The sequence below is a fragment of the Lissotriton vulgaris genome, chromosome 10 (assembly GCF_964263255.1).
Source record: "Lissotriton vulgaris chromosome 10, aLisVul1.2, whole genome shotgun sequence".
Classification (NCBI taxonomy): Eukaryota; Metazoa; Chordata; class Amphibia; order Caudata; family Salamandridae; genus Lissotriton; species Lissotriton vulgaris.
In genome coordinates, this window is record NC_141698.1 from 176,063,041 (window position 1) to 176,075,816 (window position 12,776).

Genomic DNA, 12,776 nt, shown 5'->3' on the forward strand with positions numbered 1-12,776 from the left:
ACAACGTTTACAATCCCGGGCATAAGTCAGGCAGGCTGGGGGCGGGATGTCAAGACACACCGGAAGCCCGGCTGGGCTTCTGTGAGGTGAGAGCCTCGCACGCACAAAAGGATGAGACCGCCGCCGCCTGCAACGAGCCCTCGCCTGGAGACGAGTACCGGTGAGTTGGGGCCTTTGCTGAGCTGTGAGGGCGGGGGGCATGTGTGTGTGCGTGGGGCGGCGGGGGTCTCTGTATGTGTGTGAGCGTGCGTGTGTGTATGTGTCTTGGAGTCTGTGTGTATGCGTGTGTGTATGCGTGTGTGTGTTTAAAAGAGCCCGATGACTGCGGCGTGGGGGGGGCGCGGGGGGGGAGAGTGTGTGTGTGTGAGCGAGCGAGTGTCTGGCTGTGTGTATGCGCACGCATGTGTGTATGTGTGGGGATGTGCACAGCGCGGGAATTGCTGCGAATGTGGACGGAGCCGACGTGCGCGTGCACAAGGTCAAATCCACAGGTTAAAGCGCGTGGCACCCTCTTGTCCCTAATCCCCCCGAAGTCGATGACTATAGTTGTCGAACTTGGACAGCATCCTACGGATGCTAGTCCAGCTCGACCTAAAAATGACAAAGCCTCCCTCACAAACTTGATCAGTAATGTCCTCAAGTTAATCCACACCCCGCCCCACCACCCCCGTTCTGAGGCAGTGTCACTGCTCTTTTTGCTAGTAGCATTCTGAGTCCCACCGGAAATCGCTCACCTCTGCGGCCTCCCAACTCATCGAGTATCCCCCTTAAAGCCACTTTTGGTGAAGCCGTGATATGTTAACCCAGTACCTCCAAAAGTATTTGAAAATGGCAAGCCAGTATATCTGAATAGAAGGGCACTGCTAAATTGAAGGGCATCCCCACACTATGTGGAAGAAATTGCCCATGCTCTCCCGGAATTTAGTGCAGGTGGGTTACGAGAGTCTCTTCGCCTTCCACAGCTGTCGAAGTGTAAATTATGTACAGTGCAAGAAAATCAGTTGGGTAAAGCGTAATCCGGCTGATATTGCCAGGGTGTGTAGTGCTGTACATGCTTCTCTCCATTACCGTTCATCGAGGGGACCCCCGCCCTCCTACTGTGTACACAGCTATGATAGACTACAGGTTGCATGGTTAACCAGAGCTCTGTATATCTGTGAGATTCCCCTGCCCATCCAGTGGGCTCATTAGTATCCATACTTCCAAGGTGTTATAGTCCAGTGGTGTGTCAAAGGCTTCCCAGTGACTTGTTAGGGAGAGTTTGAGCTGAAGGTAACAGTGGAATTGAGATTTGTGGAGAGAGAATTGTTTGAAGGGTTGGAAAGGATTTCATGTGGTTGCCCTCCCATACATCACCCAGCTTTGGCACTCCTATTTTGTCCCAAGCCTTGAAATCCTCCAGCCCGACACCCGGTGTGGCCATCTACCTGTCCAGAGGGGGTTTTCCATTGTCATCCTGCGGTTCCAACCTGTCCAGCACAGCGCTCGGCCTTCATGCCTGGATCAATACCCTGTTTTTTTGGGAAGGTCTTGTGGTATCAGTGTCTCATATAGCATACCAGTGAAGTTATAAAGACCATTCAGTGAGACATCAATTCTAAATGCAGGATCTTTACATCCGCCATGCACCTCTGCGTTCATCACCAAGGTATGCGCAGCCCAGTTATAGAGGGAAATATCAGCCATTGCCAGGCCTCCATCGAATGTGGACTTTATGCATTTATCAAAGGAGATGATTCTGGGGGACTTATTGGCCCATATAAACCTACACGCCTTAGACTGATGGTGTCAAACCAGTGTTTCGGGATGGAAAAAGAAACATTTTCGAGGGGGTATAATAAGCGTAAAAGGACCATCATTTTATATAGAGCCACTCTATCCAGCAGGTTGAGTTGTAGTTTGGTCCATCTGTCCTCCTGAAGTGCACGCGCCAGGGGTCTAAGGTTAAGGTTCCAAGCCAGGTCAGGCCCCCAAGTCATTGAGATCCCCAGGTAGCAGAAGTGCAAAGTGTTTGTGGGGAGAGGTCAGGGTGCCAAATTTCATCTCCTCCATCTCCTTGCAGAGGAACCAGAAGAGTTTTACACCAGTTTAGCTTTAATCTTAATGTGGACCCAAAGGTGTCCAAAATACTTATTAGGTAAGGTCTAGTCTCTGCCGGACGGGCCATAAATAGGAGAACATCATCTGAATAGAGCACTACTCTATCTTCTAGCGTCATTCCCCAATCAAACCCCCAAACCTGAGTGTCACATCTTATCCAAGTCACCAGGGGCTCCAATGCCAGACCAAAGAGAAAGTGGGTAGGGGGCACCACTGTCTAGTTTGTTGGATCTGCAATCTCAGGGAGACCACCCTGTTTACCTTCACTTGTGTCTGCGATTTGGCAGATAAGATGCGGACATCGGATTGGAAAAGTGCGCCTATGCCCAGTTTTGCCCTGTAGAAAGGCCCAGTCCAGCGAGACAAAGGTCTTCTCGAAGTCGAGAAGCATTAGAGCTGTGGTGCATTTCAGTGTCCGAGAGAGGGTCAGAGTGAGATGAACCCTCCTAATGCAATAACATGAACTGTGGTGGAGGATAATGCCATAGTGGTCCAGGTGGACCAGTTGAGTCAGGACATTGGTGAGCTGCCTCGCCAGAGTAATCACAAAATTCCATTGGGAACCCATCAGGAACCAGGGTTTTTCTGTGTTGAGCTCAGAAAGAGATTCACTGATCTCCTAAATGGTCATTGGTTGTACCCGGGTCTCCCGTTCGTCAGGAGTGAGTCTGGGTCATATCAGCAATAACTGGAGCTTAGGCCTCCTGTGCCAGGTGGCTGTGTTCAGCGTATAGGAGACTGTAATAATCTGCGAATGTGGAGGCAACATCAGGGCCAGTCACTGTTAGCGTCCTGTCTGCATGTAGGACACTGATCGCCACTCGGGATTCCCGCTATTTAATCGCGAGCTAGTGGAGGAGCTTACCAGATATAAAACTCCATTGATATATGCATCTAGTTGAAGTTTCTCAGTTTCAATGCGCTTTGTCCATACAATATTGGGGAAAACTTATAACAAATGCTCATTGTGGCCAATAACATGGCTGGGCTAATTGAGGCCTGTGGTGGGCGGGTGCAGGGAGTGCCTCCACTCTGCTGTTTTGGGAAAACACAGCAGCCTTTCTCATACATATTCATGCTCATGCAATGGCTACTATTATTATTACATTGTATTTTTGCGATAGGATCACCTCCTGCAACAGGCACATGTGCATGACCCTTTTGCTGTGGAATATGTGATGTATCATGATTAGACTCTCCAGATCCAGACTCAGAGGGCTTACTTTCTAGCAGTAAAGAGGAAGTTCCGTGAAATGGGATTTATTTACTCTCTGCTTTTTACCGTCCTACTACTAGTACAAGCTGAAGACAGAGTGCACTTCTTTACCTTTACGCCTGCGGCCTGGGATTGGATTGAACCTATGATAAGGGTACAGTGCGCACTGAGATGCCGGAGTTGCAACAGCCTCACCACCCACGTTGTCAACAATCAAGACGTAGAGGAGCTACTGGCTTATGGGCTTGTTGGTGGCATTGGAGCAAACAAGAGCAGTAGAGACTACTGCGTCATTGGGAATCCGTGAGGGTTCTTCTCCACTTCCTTCCCTGGAGCATCATAGCTCCGACTCCGAGTCCAGTGACTCAGTTATTCCAGGGCTTGAGAACACCTTGGCGGAAGTCACCCCGCGGTCACTGGATGATATTGTTTAATGCTATTTGCACTGGTAATGTTCTCTTATTTTATCTTGGTATCCTTCCTGTTTGTTACTACTGTTGTATCGATGTGCAGATTGCTTGTGTGGTTCATTCCGTGTGTAAATCTGATGTGAGCAGGACTGCGAGGGAGTCAGGTGGGGGGGGGGTTTAGCAGAGTTTATCCCCTTGTTTTGCTGGTTTGCTGCTTCCTTCTCCTTTAGTTGACGGCTCCTCACTCTCTGGTAGCCTTCTTCCGTCATGGAACTTGTTGGCCCGTTGACCTTTGTTTGGCTCCTTGGTGAGACTTATGTGCTGGGGTGTTTGGACATGATTGTTGTGTGTCTCAGTCCTTGGGTGCATTGGGGAGAGTCGTTTTTTATTGTTTGTTGTTTTAGCTTTTTATTTTTTGCAGGCGGCATGTGTGCGGCAGTGGAAATTATTTGTTTGGAGTGATGAGCAGTGGGTGGTATTGGTGGTGCTGGGCATGAGTGGGGTGTTTGCATCCCGACTGGTGTGTTACTAACTATGGTGGCGCAGGTTAAGGTGCTCACATGGAATGTGTGGGGCCTCTCCTCCCCTAATAAGCGGTATAAAGGCCTCGCTTATTTGCAATAGAAGGGGGTTGAAGGGGGTTCAAATTGTCTTTTTTCGAAGAAAGTCATCTTGTACAATCTGAAAGACGGGCCCTCTGGGGGCGCTGGCGAACCAATTATATGCCACCAATCATCCATTTATTTCGCTTTCTCATATGGTGCTTTTATTTGGGTCAGGCACAGGGTTCCTTTTCAGTTGCATAGAGCAGTCGTGGATCAATGTTTATCAATTGGCATTTCTGTCACGGTTGGTCCCTCTTTTGTCGCTCATGGTGTCTTATCAGACGATTGTTGTGGGGTACTTTTATTGTGTGGTATACCATTTTAGATGGAACGCATCTCCTCTGTGCAGTGCCCCGGTGACTGAACTAGCAGACTTTGCTCTCTCGTGGGCAGTATAGTGGAGTTTGGTCGATTGTTAGAGAACCTGTAACCTATGTTTTCGTGTGTACCATTACCGGTCAGGTTTATACGACTGCGGTCTGGCTTCAAGGACTATACTCCTATCTGACATTATATGGTAGAGTGGCGGGAACTGAATACTTGGCGAAGGCTTACTCTGATCATTCCCTCGTCTTCTACACCTTTCAATGGTCCTCTGCTAGAACCACAGTCCCAACTTAGCAATTGGATCATGCGATGTTAGAGGATCAAGCCTTCCGGGTGCTATTGGGTGAACATCCCACCCTTTCTGGCTGGACAATGCGGGCTCTGCCTCATCAATGGGAGCTGAATGGGAAGACATGAAAGTGGTTCTTGGGGTTATTGTACCTCTAATAAAGTGGGGCTACAGACCCTACTGAGCGCAAATGTTCAGCATCAGGAGGCAGTGGTTGATGAAATCCTGTGTGAGTTGAAGGGAAGCCCATATGGTAGGCGGAAAGTGTTGGAGGAGTGGAAGAAATTGTTAGTTGATTGAACGCCTGTGGCGCTTTGCCTGTAAGTTATATGTAGCCAGGGCACACGCTGATAGGGATAAGTCTAGTAGGATGTTGGTATGGCTTCTTCAGGCACAGAACCAGGGGCATACCATCCTTCAGTTGCGTGACTCTTCTGGATGGGACGTCTTCACTCAGAATAAGATTGGTGAGGCGTTTCTATGCCACTACATGTGGTTGTATTCAGCAGAACCCTGGGGAAGTGATAAAAACATGTTAGTTATACTGCTAATTCCTTGCTGGTTGTGCTTAGTCCTGAGGTGGCGGATCAGCTGGGGGCTGATATCACCGAACAGGAAAACCAGGGTGCCCTTGAGGGCATGACAAGGGGGAAGGTGCCTGGCCTCAATGGTCTCCCTGTAGAGCTCTATGCAGCGTAAGCTCCGGTCCTTCTCCCCAAACTTGTGGCCCTCTTAAAAAACCTTCGTCATAGGGGTTTGCTTCCTTCATCTCTGCATGAGGTGCTATTGTGGCGCTCCCAAAAAAAGATACAGACCTGGTCTTTCTTTTTATAAAAAATAAATAATATTATTTATAATTTTTTCAAGAAACACATACAGTGAAGCCAATTACCGGATTTATACAAAATAATACTTGCCTATGTGTGTAAAGCAGGTTACCCAACAAAAGAAAATAATGCATATGGTAAACAAGATATGACAATGAAACACTGTAAAAGACATGACATATCTAAAAGTAGGTTATAATAAAGAAAAATATTAGGTGCCATGGGACTATGCAAAGAAATGTGCAAAAGTATAAGTAGCAAAAAAGGACATACTTAACCTATTGCTTCATCATCTGTAGAGTCAACAATAGACAACACACAATTCCGCAGTGGTTTCAAAATATCTTTAGGCCTGGATGTGACTGCCTGTAGAGAAGCATACAATTCAGAATTAGTGTCACGAAAGGACAAGTCTTTCAGCCAGGCTGACACCATGGGGAGGGTACGAGTTCTCCAATGTAGGGAGATTTGTCATTTGGCTAATAGTAGAGCAATAACACTAAAACAACGTAGTCCCAGTGGTTATGGCTTAACATACCCCAATAAAGCCATAAGGGGGTCCGCAGAGAGTGGTCACTCAATCATAAGAGACAGAGTGGAAAAAATATCATTCCAAAAGGATGCTATCATTCCACAAGTCCATGTCAGGTGGGAGAAGTCTGCGTAAGCTGCCTGACATTTAGGGCACCATTGAGATCTAGTGGGGTCAAACTTTGCCAGCGCATCAGGGGTAGTGTAAGCTCTGTGGAGATTTTTATAATGTAACATTTATGTCAGTGATTCCCTGAAACGAGTTTGGTCTTCATAGAGCAGTAATACCAAACCTTGTCAAAAAAAGGGGAACTCAAGTCACATTCTAACGCAGCCCTGACTCTCTCTGCTCCAACAGGCTTTAACTGTAGGGAAGTATGATAAAGTTTAGAGACCAGATGACTATTCCCTTTGGACGTAATCATGGATGTAAGTGGCAAGAATTCTTTAGGTCAGTCACGTAAGCGGGCCGCACAGCCCATAATGAACTATGCAATCGATGAAATGTGAATCTGTCCATAGTTGACGAATGTCCATCCTTGGCCATCTTAGAGCTGGGCTTGAGCACACTATCTATAAACTGGTCGCCCGCAAGTCGTGCGCTGTACTATTTGTTCATGAGTGGGTGGAAGCCAAGGGTTGTTTATAAGTGAGATGTCTGGGGAATAGAGAGCATCGCCACCAAGGTAGCATAGAAGTTGAAACCATACCCAACTAGTAGTAGCAAGCATCTGTATTGAATTGGGATTGTAGGGGGAGCCCATGGGGCTACATGGTAGCAACTGAAAGATGTGTTGGTTGTGCCCTTTCAGGTTTAAGAAATGACAACCAGGCATCTGGGTGATAACCAGCAGTAAAAGTAATGCGCTTAGGCTATGTAGAAATTAAGTTGGAGGTCAGGGACTCCAAATCTACAGCAATCATAGGGTAATGTGTGAGGACTTCCCAGCAAATTCGAGGCCGAGAGCCAGCCCATACAAGCCGAATGAACAACCCTCACAAAGAGGTGAAAAAACAGTTAGCAAGGGCAATGGGAATATTAGAAAAAAGATAAAGCAAGCGAGGCAAAACAGCCATTTTAATGATTGCTATATGCCCAGCCATGCCCAATGGGAGCTTAATCCACTTTTTCACCTGTGTTTCAGGTTTTGCAAAAGCAGTCCCATAGTTGCGACAAATAACCTCTGAGTCCTTCCTGTGGATATAAATGCACAAATATTTGGTGGGATCTGTTCACCACGTTAGGGGAAAATCAAGGTAACAAGGCACAGTGGAATCCATAAGTGGGAATAACTCAACTTGCTCCAGTTATTATGCAGACCAGAGAAACCCCAAATCACTGTACCTCGCACACAAGTAGAGGTAAATTAACTGTGGACATGATGACGTTCGTGTAAAGGGAAGCTAATAATTTCCCATGTGGAAATCTAAGGCCCCTATGAAGATGTTTTTTCCTGCAAGTAGCGAACTAAAGTGTCCATGGCAATTATAAATCAGAGGGGAGAAAGTGGGCAACCCTGTCTGGTACCACGTGTTAAAGAGAGGGGTTCTGTGAGTATACCACTGAGGCATAGCCAGGCCAATTGTTTTTCGGTAAAGCAAACAGATTTGTTTATGAAAGCCGTTAAGCAGGCCCAGTTGTGCCAGTGTGGCATGGAGGAAGGACCATTTCAGTGAATTGAATGCCTTTTCGGCATCTAATAGCGCAACTACAGAGGGGACGGGGGGAGATTTGGTTGCTCACTGCGAATAAAGTGTGAAGGTTGATTGAACTGGAACATATAGTATACAGCTTGATTGCATGGGGGAAATTATACAATCCACTAATAGAGAAAGGCTTGTAGATAAAACCTTAGCCAATATTTTAGGGCTGAAATTTATAAGGAATGCTGGACGGTACAAGAAGCAGTGGAAAGGAGGCTTGTTCAGCTTTAGTAATGACAGCTTCCCGTACCGTTGGGGGGACAGAGCCACATTCAAGATATTCAGTGTACATATATAATAAGTGTGGGACCAGTAGCAGTTTATAAGCTTTGTAAAAGTTGCCAGTGAACCCATCAGAACCGGGGGATGTGGACCCGCTCAGGTCCTAAATGGCCTATGAGACTTCCTCACATGTAATGGAGGAGGCAAGAATTGCTGCTGGCCTCCTTCGAGCCACACCATAGCAATTTCAGACAAATAGTCAGATAGAGCCTCGTCACCGGTGCCTGGGTAAGACTTGTAAAGTGCCTTATAATATACAGTAAATTCTGCCAGAATGGAAACATCATCGGTAACGTCAGTGCCATTGGGTCGCTGCAAGCGAGTAACATCTGTGGCATGAGACAGGGGCTGAAGCAAGCGAGCCAGCGTTCAGCCGGGCTGTTCACCCTCACCATATCGTTCGCCCTTGCATATTTTCCCAGGAATGCGACTTCGCGTTGGACAAGGTCGTGGGACTTGTGAATTAATTTTGGTCTAACATGGATTTGATGGGCTTGTGAGACGCCCCCATCAGTCAAATCTAGTGCCCTCTAGAACTTATCCTCTATCTTGGCAAGGTCGGCACGGATAACACGAAGCACCCATGCATGTTTTGAGATACACACTACCCTCTCAAAGGCCTTGAAGGCCTCCCACAGAGTATAGGAGCTCTCAACAGAAGTAACATTAATGGAGCAAAATTCAATAATAGCCTCTCGAACTATCATATGGTGCAGTAGTGGGAAAACGCCCCTGTCGTACCACAGAAACCTGAACGGGTAAGTGTAACGTGAGTAAGACAGGAGCATGATCTGACAACGTGCGAGGGAGTATGTAACCATAGGAGAGCCTCGTGGAACATAAACCAATGATCAATGTGAGCCACACATTATGCGGGGCAGAGTAAAAAGCATGCCTCAGAAATTTAAGACACATGCATCCTTCAAATAAAATGTATCAAGAAGGTCAGAAAAGGTCTGTAAAGAGTGAGGTTTAGAAATAGATGTAGAGCTCGTGGAATCAAGCTCTGGTTGCTGAGTTCAGATAGCCTCCCAATATAAATATAATATAGTCAGTCTGGTACTGGCTGATTTGGGAAGATAAGTCAACAAAGAAATCAGGGGAGTTGGTGTTTGGTGCATATAGTTTGACTAGTAACACTGTTCGACCTCCCATCTGCCTCATCACAAGCAAGTATCGACCAGCGGGGTCAGAGGCAGACCGCATCAACTGAAAGGGGATGCAGCTATATATCAAAATTCACACACCACGCGAATATGAACTATAGTGAGAGAAATAGCCATGTGACCCCAGGAGGATGAAAAACAACAGTCTAGTCCGGGAGCTAAATGGGTCTCTTGAAGGAAGGCCACGTGGACCACGGGGTGGCATAAATAAGAGAGGACCTGTTTTCCTTTTCGAGGATTGTTCAAACCTCTGATATTCCATGTCATGCAGGAGAGTGATAACACCATGTCTCTACCAGTGGCTAAGGGCATAATGTTGAAAAACAATATTACACATGAATAAAGCTTGTAACGTTAAACTCAATGCGTACCTTGGCAATAGCAAGTCTTCAAGAATAAATAATACAAACAGAAAAACAATAGATTCCCGCCTCCCACTCCCGCCAAACCAAATGCTGGAGAACCCAAATAACCCAGAAAGAAATCAAAAGTACAAATATATTGGTATACACCATAGGGAGGTGACAACACCTGGATAAACAAGCCCGGAAGTGACAATAATTGAAAAATGGTCAAAGTAATTGAACGAGTGAGTAATATGAGAAAAGATAACATGGTGCAATACAATATATTGCATAAACAACCAGCATGGGTCGGCAGAGGAACCACATCACATGTAGCAAGAGGAAGCTGACCACATTAATAAATCAACAGATCGCACAAGGCAGGCTATGATGAGTATGTTCCAGGGGAATCGGGCACCAGTTCAGCAGAAGCCGCAGCACCAGGACTAGTGCTAGGTGAGGATTCACCAGAGGGGTGCTTCTTGCAGAAACATTCAGCATCCACAGTGGTGTTGAAAATGTGGGGGTGCCATCAAGTTCCACCCAGAGCTAGAAATTTGAACAGCTTTTTGGCTTCATCGATGGAGACTGATTGATGATCCTAGGAAAAAGAGTTTTCATGCTGATAAACTCCTTCCGGGCTCGGAGGAGTTGATAGATTTATTCTTGTGAATACCCAACCACCAAGGGCTGTCGCTAGTCACTCTTTTGTCCTGAAGACCCTACTTGATGTATCTACAAACACATATACTTACAGAGTCAAAACGTCGACGTGCAGCCATCTCAGGTCCTGGCTCACTATAGCAATTAATTTAAGAAATAGTGGTAGCTAAAGTGAAAGACCTGAAAAGGACGGAGAATCTATGTTATTGTCTTGTTTATTGTTTGAATTTGAAAGGTCACTCATTTGCACTATATGTCACCACAGTCACCCACTGAATTGTCTTTGTACTTGTTATTGTGTTCTCTTTGTGATACAGCTCTCATTGGTATTATCTTTTGTATAAAATTGTCTACACAATTGGCGAGAAAAATAGAAAATCAAAACAAATAATTGAATAAATATATATTTTTAATAAACTTACTAAGGCGTGGTACATTTATAAAAGTCCAGTAGAAATCACTATTAACTGTGAAAGAAATTTGGTTCTGTACAAGTACCCCATGGTACTTACCCAATGGAACCACTTGTAGATTTATAACCTCTTTATGTAGGGCATGTAATTTATTTAAAAAATGTGTGTCTCTTGATCTGCATGATGAACAACTTTGCAAATCAGGTGTTAATGTAGATGTCCACTCCTACAGAAAAGCTCCTCGATATTTGTGTGAGACAGTTAGGTATGCACTCTTCTGTAGAAGGGCTACACAATGCTTCTGAGTGGCTGACGCGCACACGCTCTTTTGCAGGTGGGCACCACCCTCCATGTGGTGAATATCTACACCTTTTGAAACATATCATATTGTGGGCAGCAGCCAACCACACATTTCCTCTCTGTTAGAAATACATTGCATGACCTCTTATAATGTCACCATCTCTCTTCTCCTGAATGCCACCAACGTTGTCTGGAGAGGAAATAGCTTTCCATACGATGAGGTAGCGCAATGCAAAAATACTTGTCAGGAACAATTATGAGGAAACAGAGACCACACTGATGTTTATGAGAGACAAGCATTTTTGTCTTCTACTGTAGGAAGATCCAATGTATTTTGGAAAAGGTTAATGCAGATACAACACCTCATATGGAGAATGAAATTGCTTCTGCCTTTTTAAAGAGTAGCACATTTTTTCCCCAGCTCTCTGTGAATGAGACTATTCCTGACCTCTTTTGTAGTACTAATCATCAACCAGACAATGGGTCTGATTTGGCATTTGGCGGACGGGTTACTTTGTCACCGTGTCAGGTATCTTGTCCGTCCTATTACAAGTCCATTATGTCCAATGGCACTTGGCTCAATGATACTATACCTGCAGTCGCAACACTTTACTCTGTAGCAACTATTTCACTTTCTCTTTCATGCAAAAGTACATCATATTTCCTCTGCCCTCTCACATAGAGGGGCAGTTCAATGCACCTCTAAAGCCGAAACTCCTGCTCTTTCTTGTCGGATGGCACAGCTTTGTTCAATGATGAGAAGATCTTTTTACTCCTTTATAGAAACATATTGTGAAGAAGCAACTAACCCAGCCTCTTCACTGTGAAGCCAATACAACGTTTCACAAAAGCAAATGCCTTTGAGCTGTGCTGTAGAAGGTTTGCACAGTCAGCAGAGGACGCTGCAGAATTGGAGGGAGACACAACGCAACCATAAAGTGTCTCCTAACTGAAAAAATAGTACATTACCAAGTCCAGACTCAATCCCAACGGTGCTAGTAGCTGATGGATTGGGAATGTGAAACCGAGGTCATATAAGCCAATTAAAAGAAGTGGTGTGTGTACGCCAGGAGTAAAAAATATAACAAATCACATAACTAGTCCAAGTCTATTAAAATTCAAAAGCAAAAGCAAACCAAAAAGCATGTTTCAAATATAAATAAAAGGAACAATACATGAATAAAAAAATAATATATATATATAGCTATAGCTGTATATAAACATGTATATATACATGTATATATATATATATATATATATATATATACACCAAATCGAATATATTTAAGGAAAACTGTCAAAAGCAACATATCAAGGCAATAAATACAATGTAGCAAGAGGGGGTAAAAAGGAAAGCCGGATACAAATACACAACAATACTGGGGGCAAGAATTACCCGCTTCAAAGTGGCTGGAATTCTCCTGCTGTGCGGGAGAATTAAACACACGCGCCGAACGGACGGCCCCTGGCTCTCCTCCGCATACGTCCGCCATGCCTTCGAAGAGGTTAGTTATATTAATTAGGAATATAAAAAAATATATCAACAAGTTTAACTCATTACAAACATGAATAAGAAAAACACGAGTACAAATAAATATT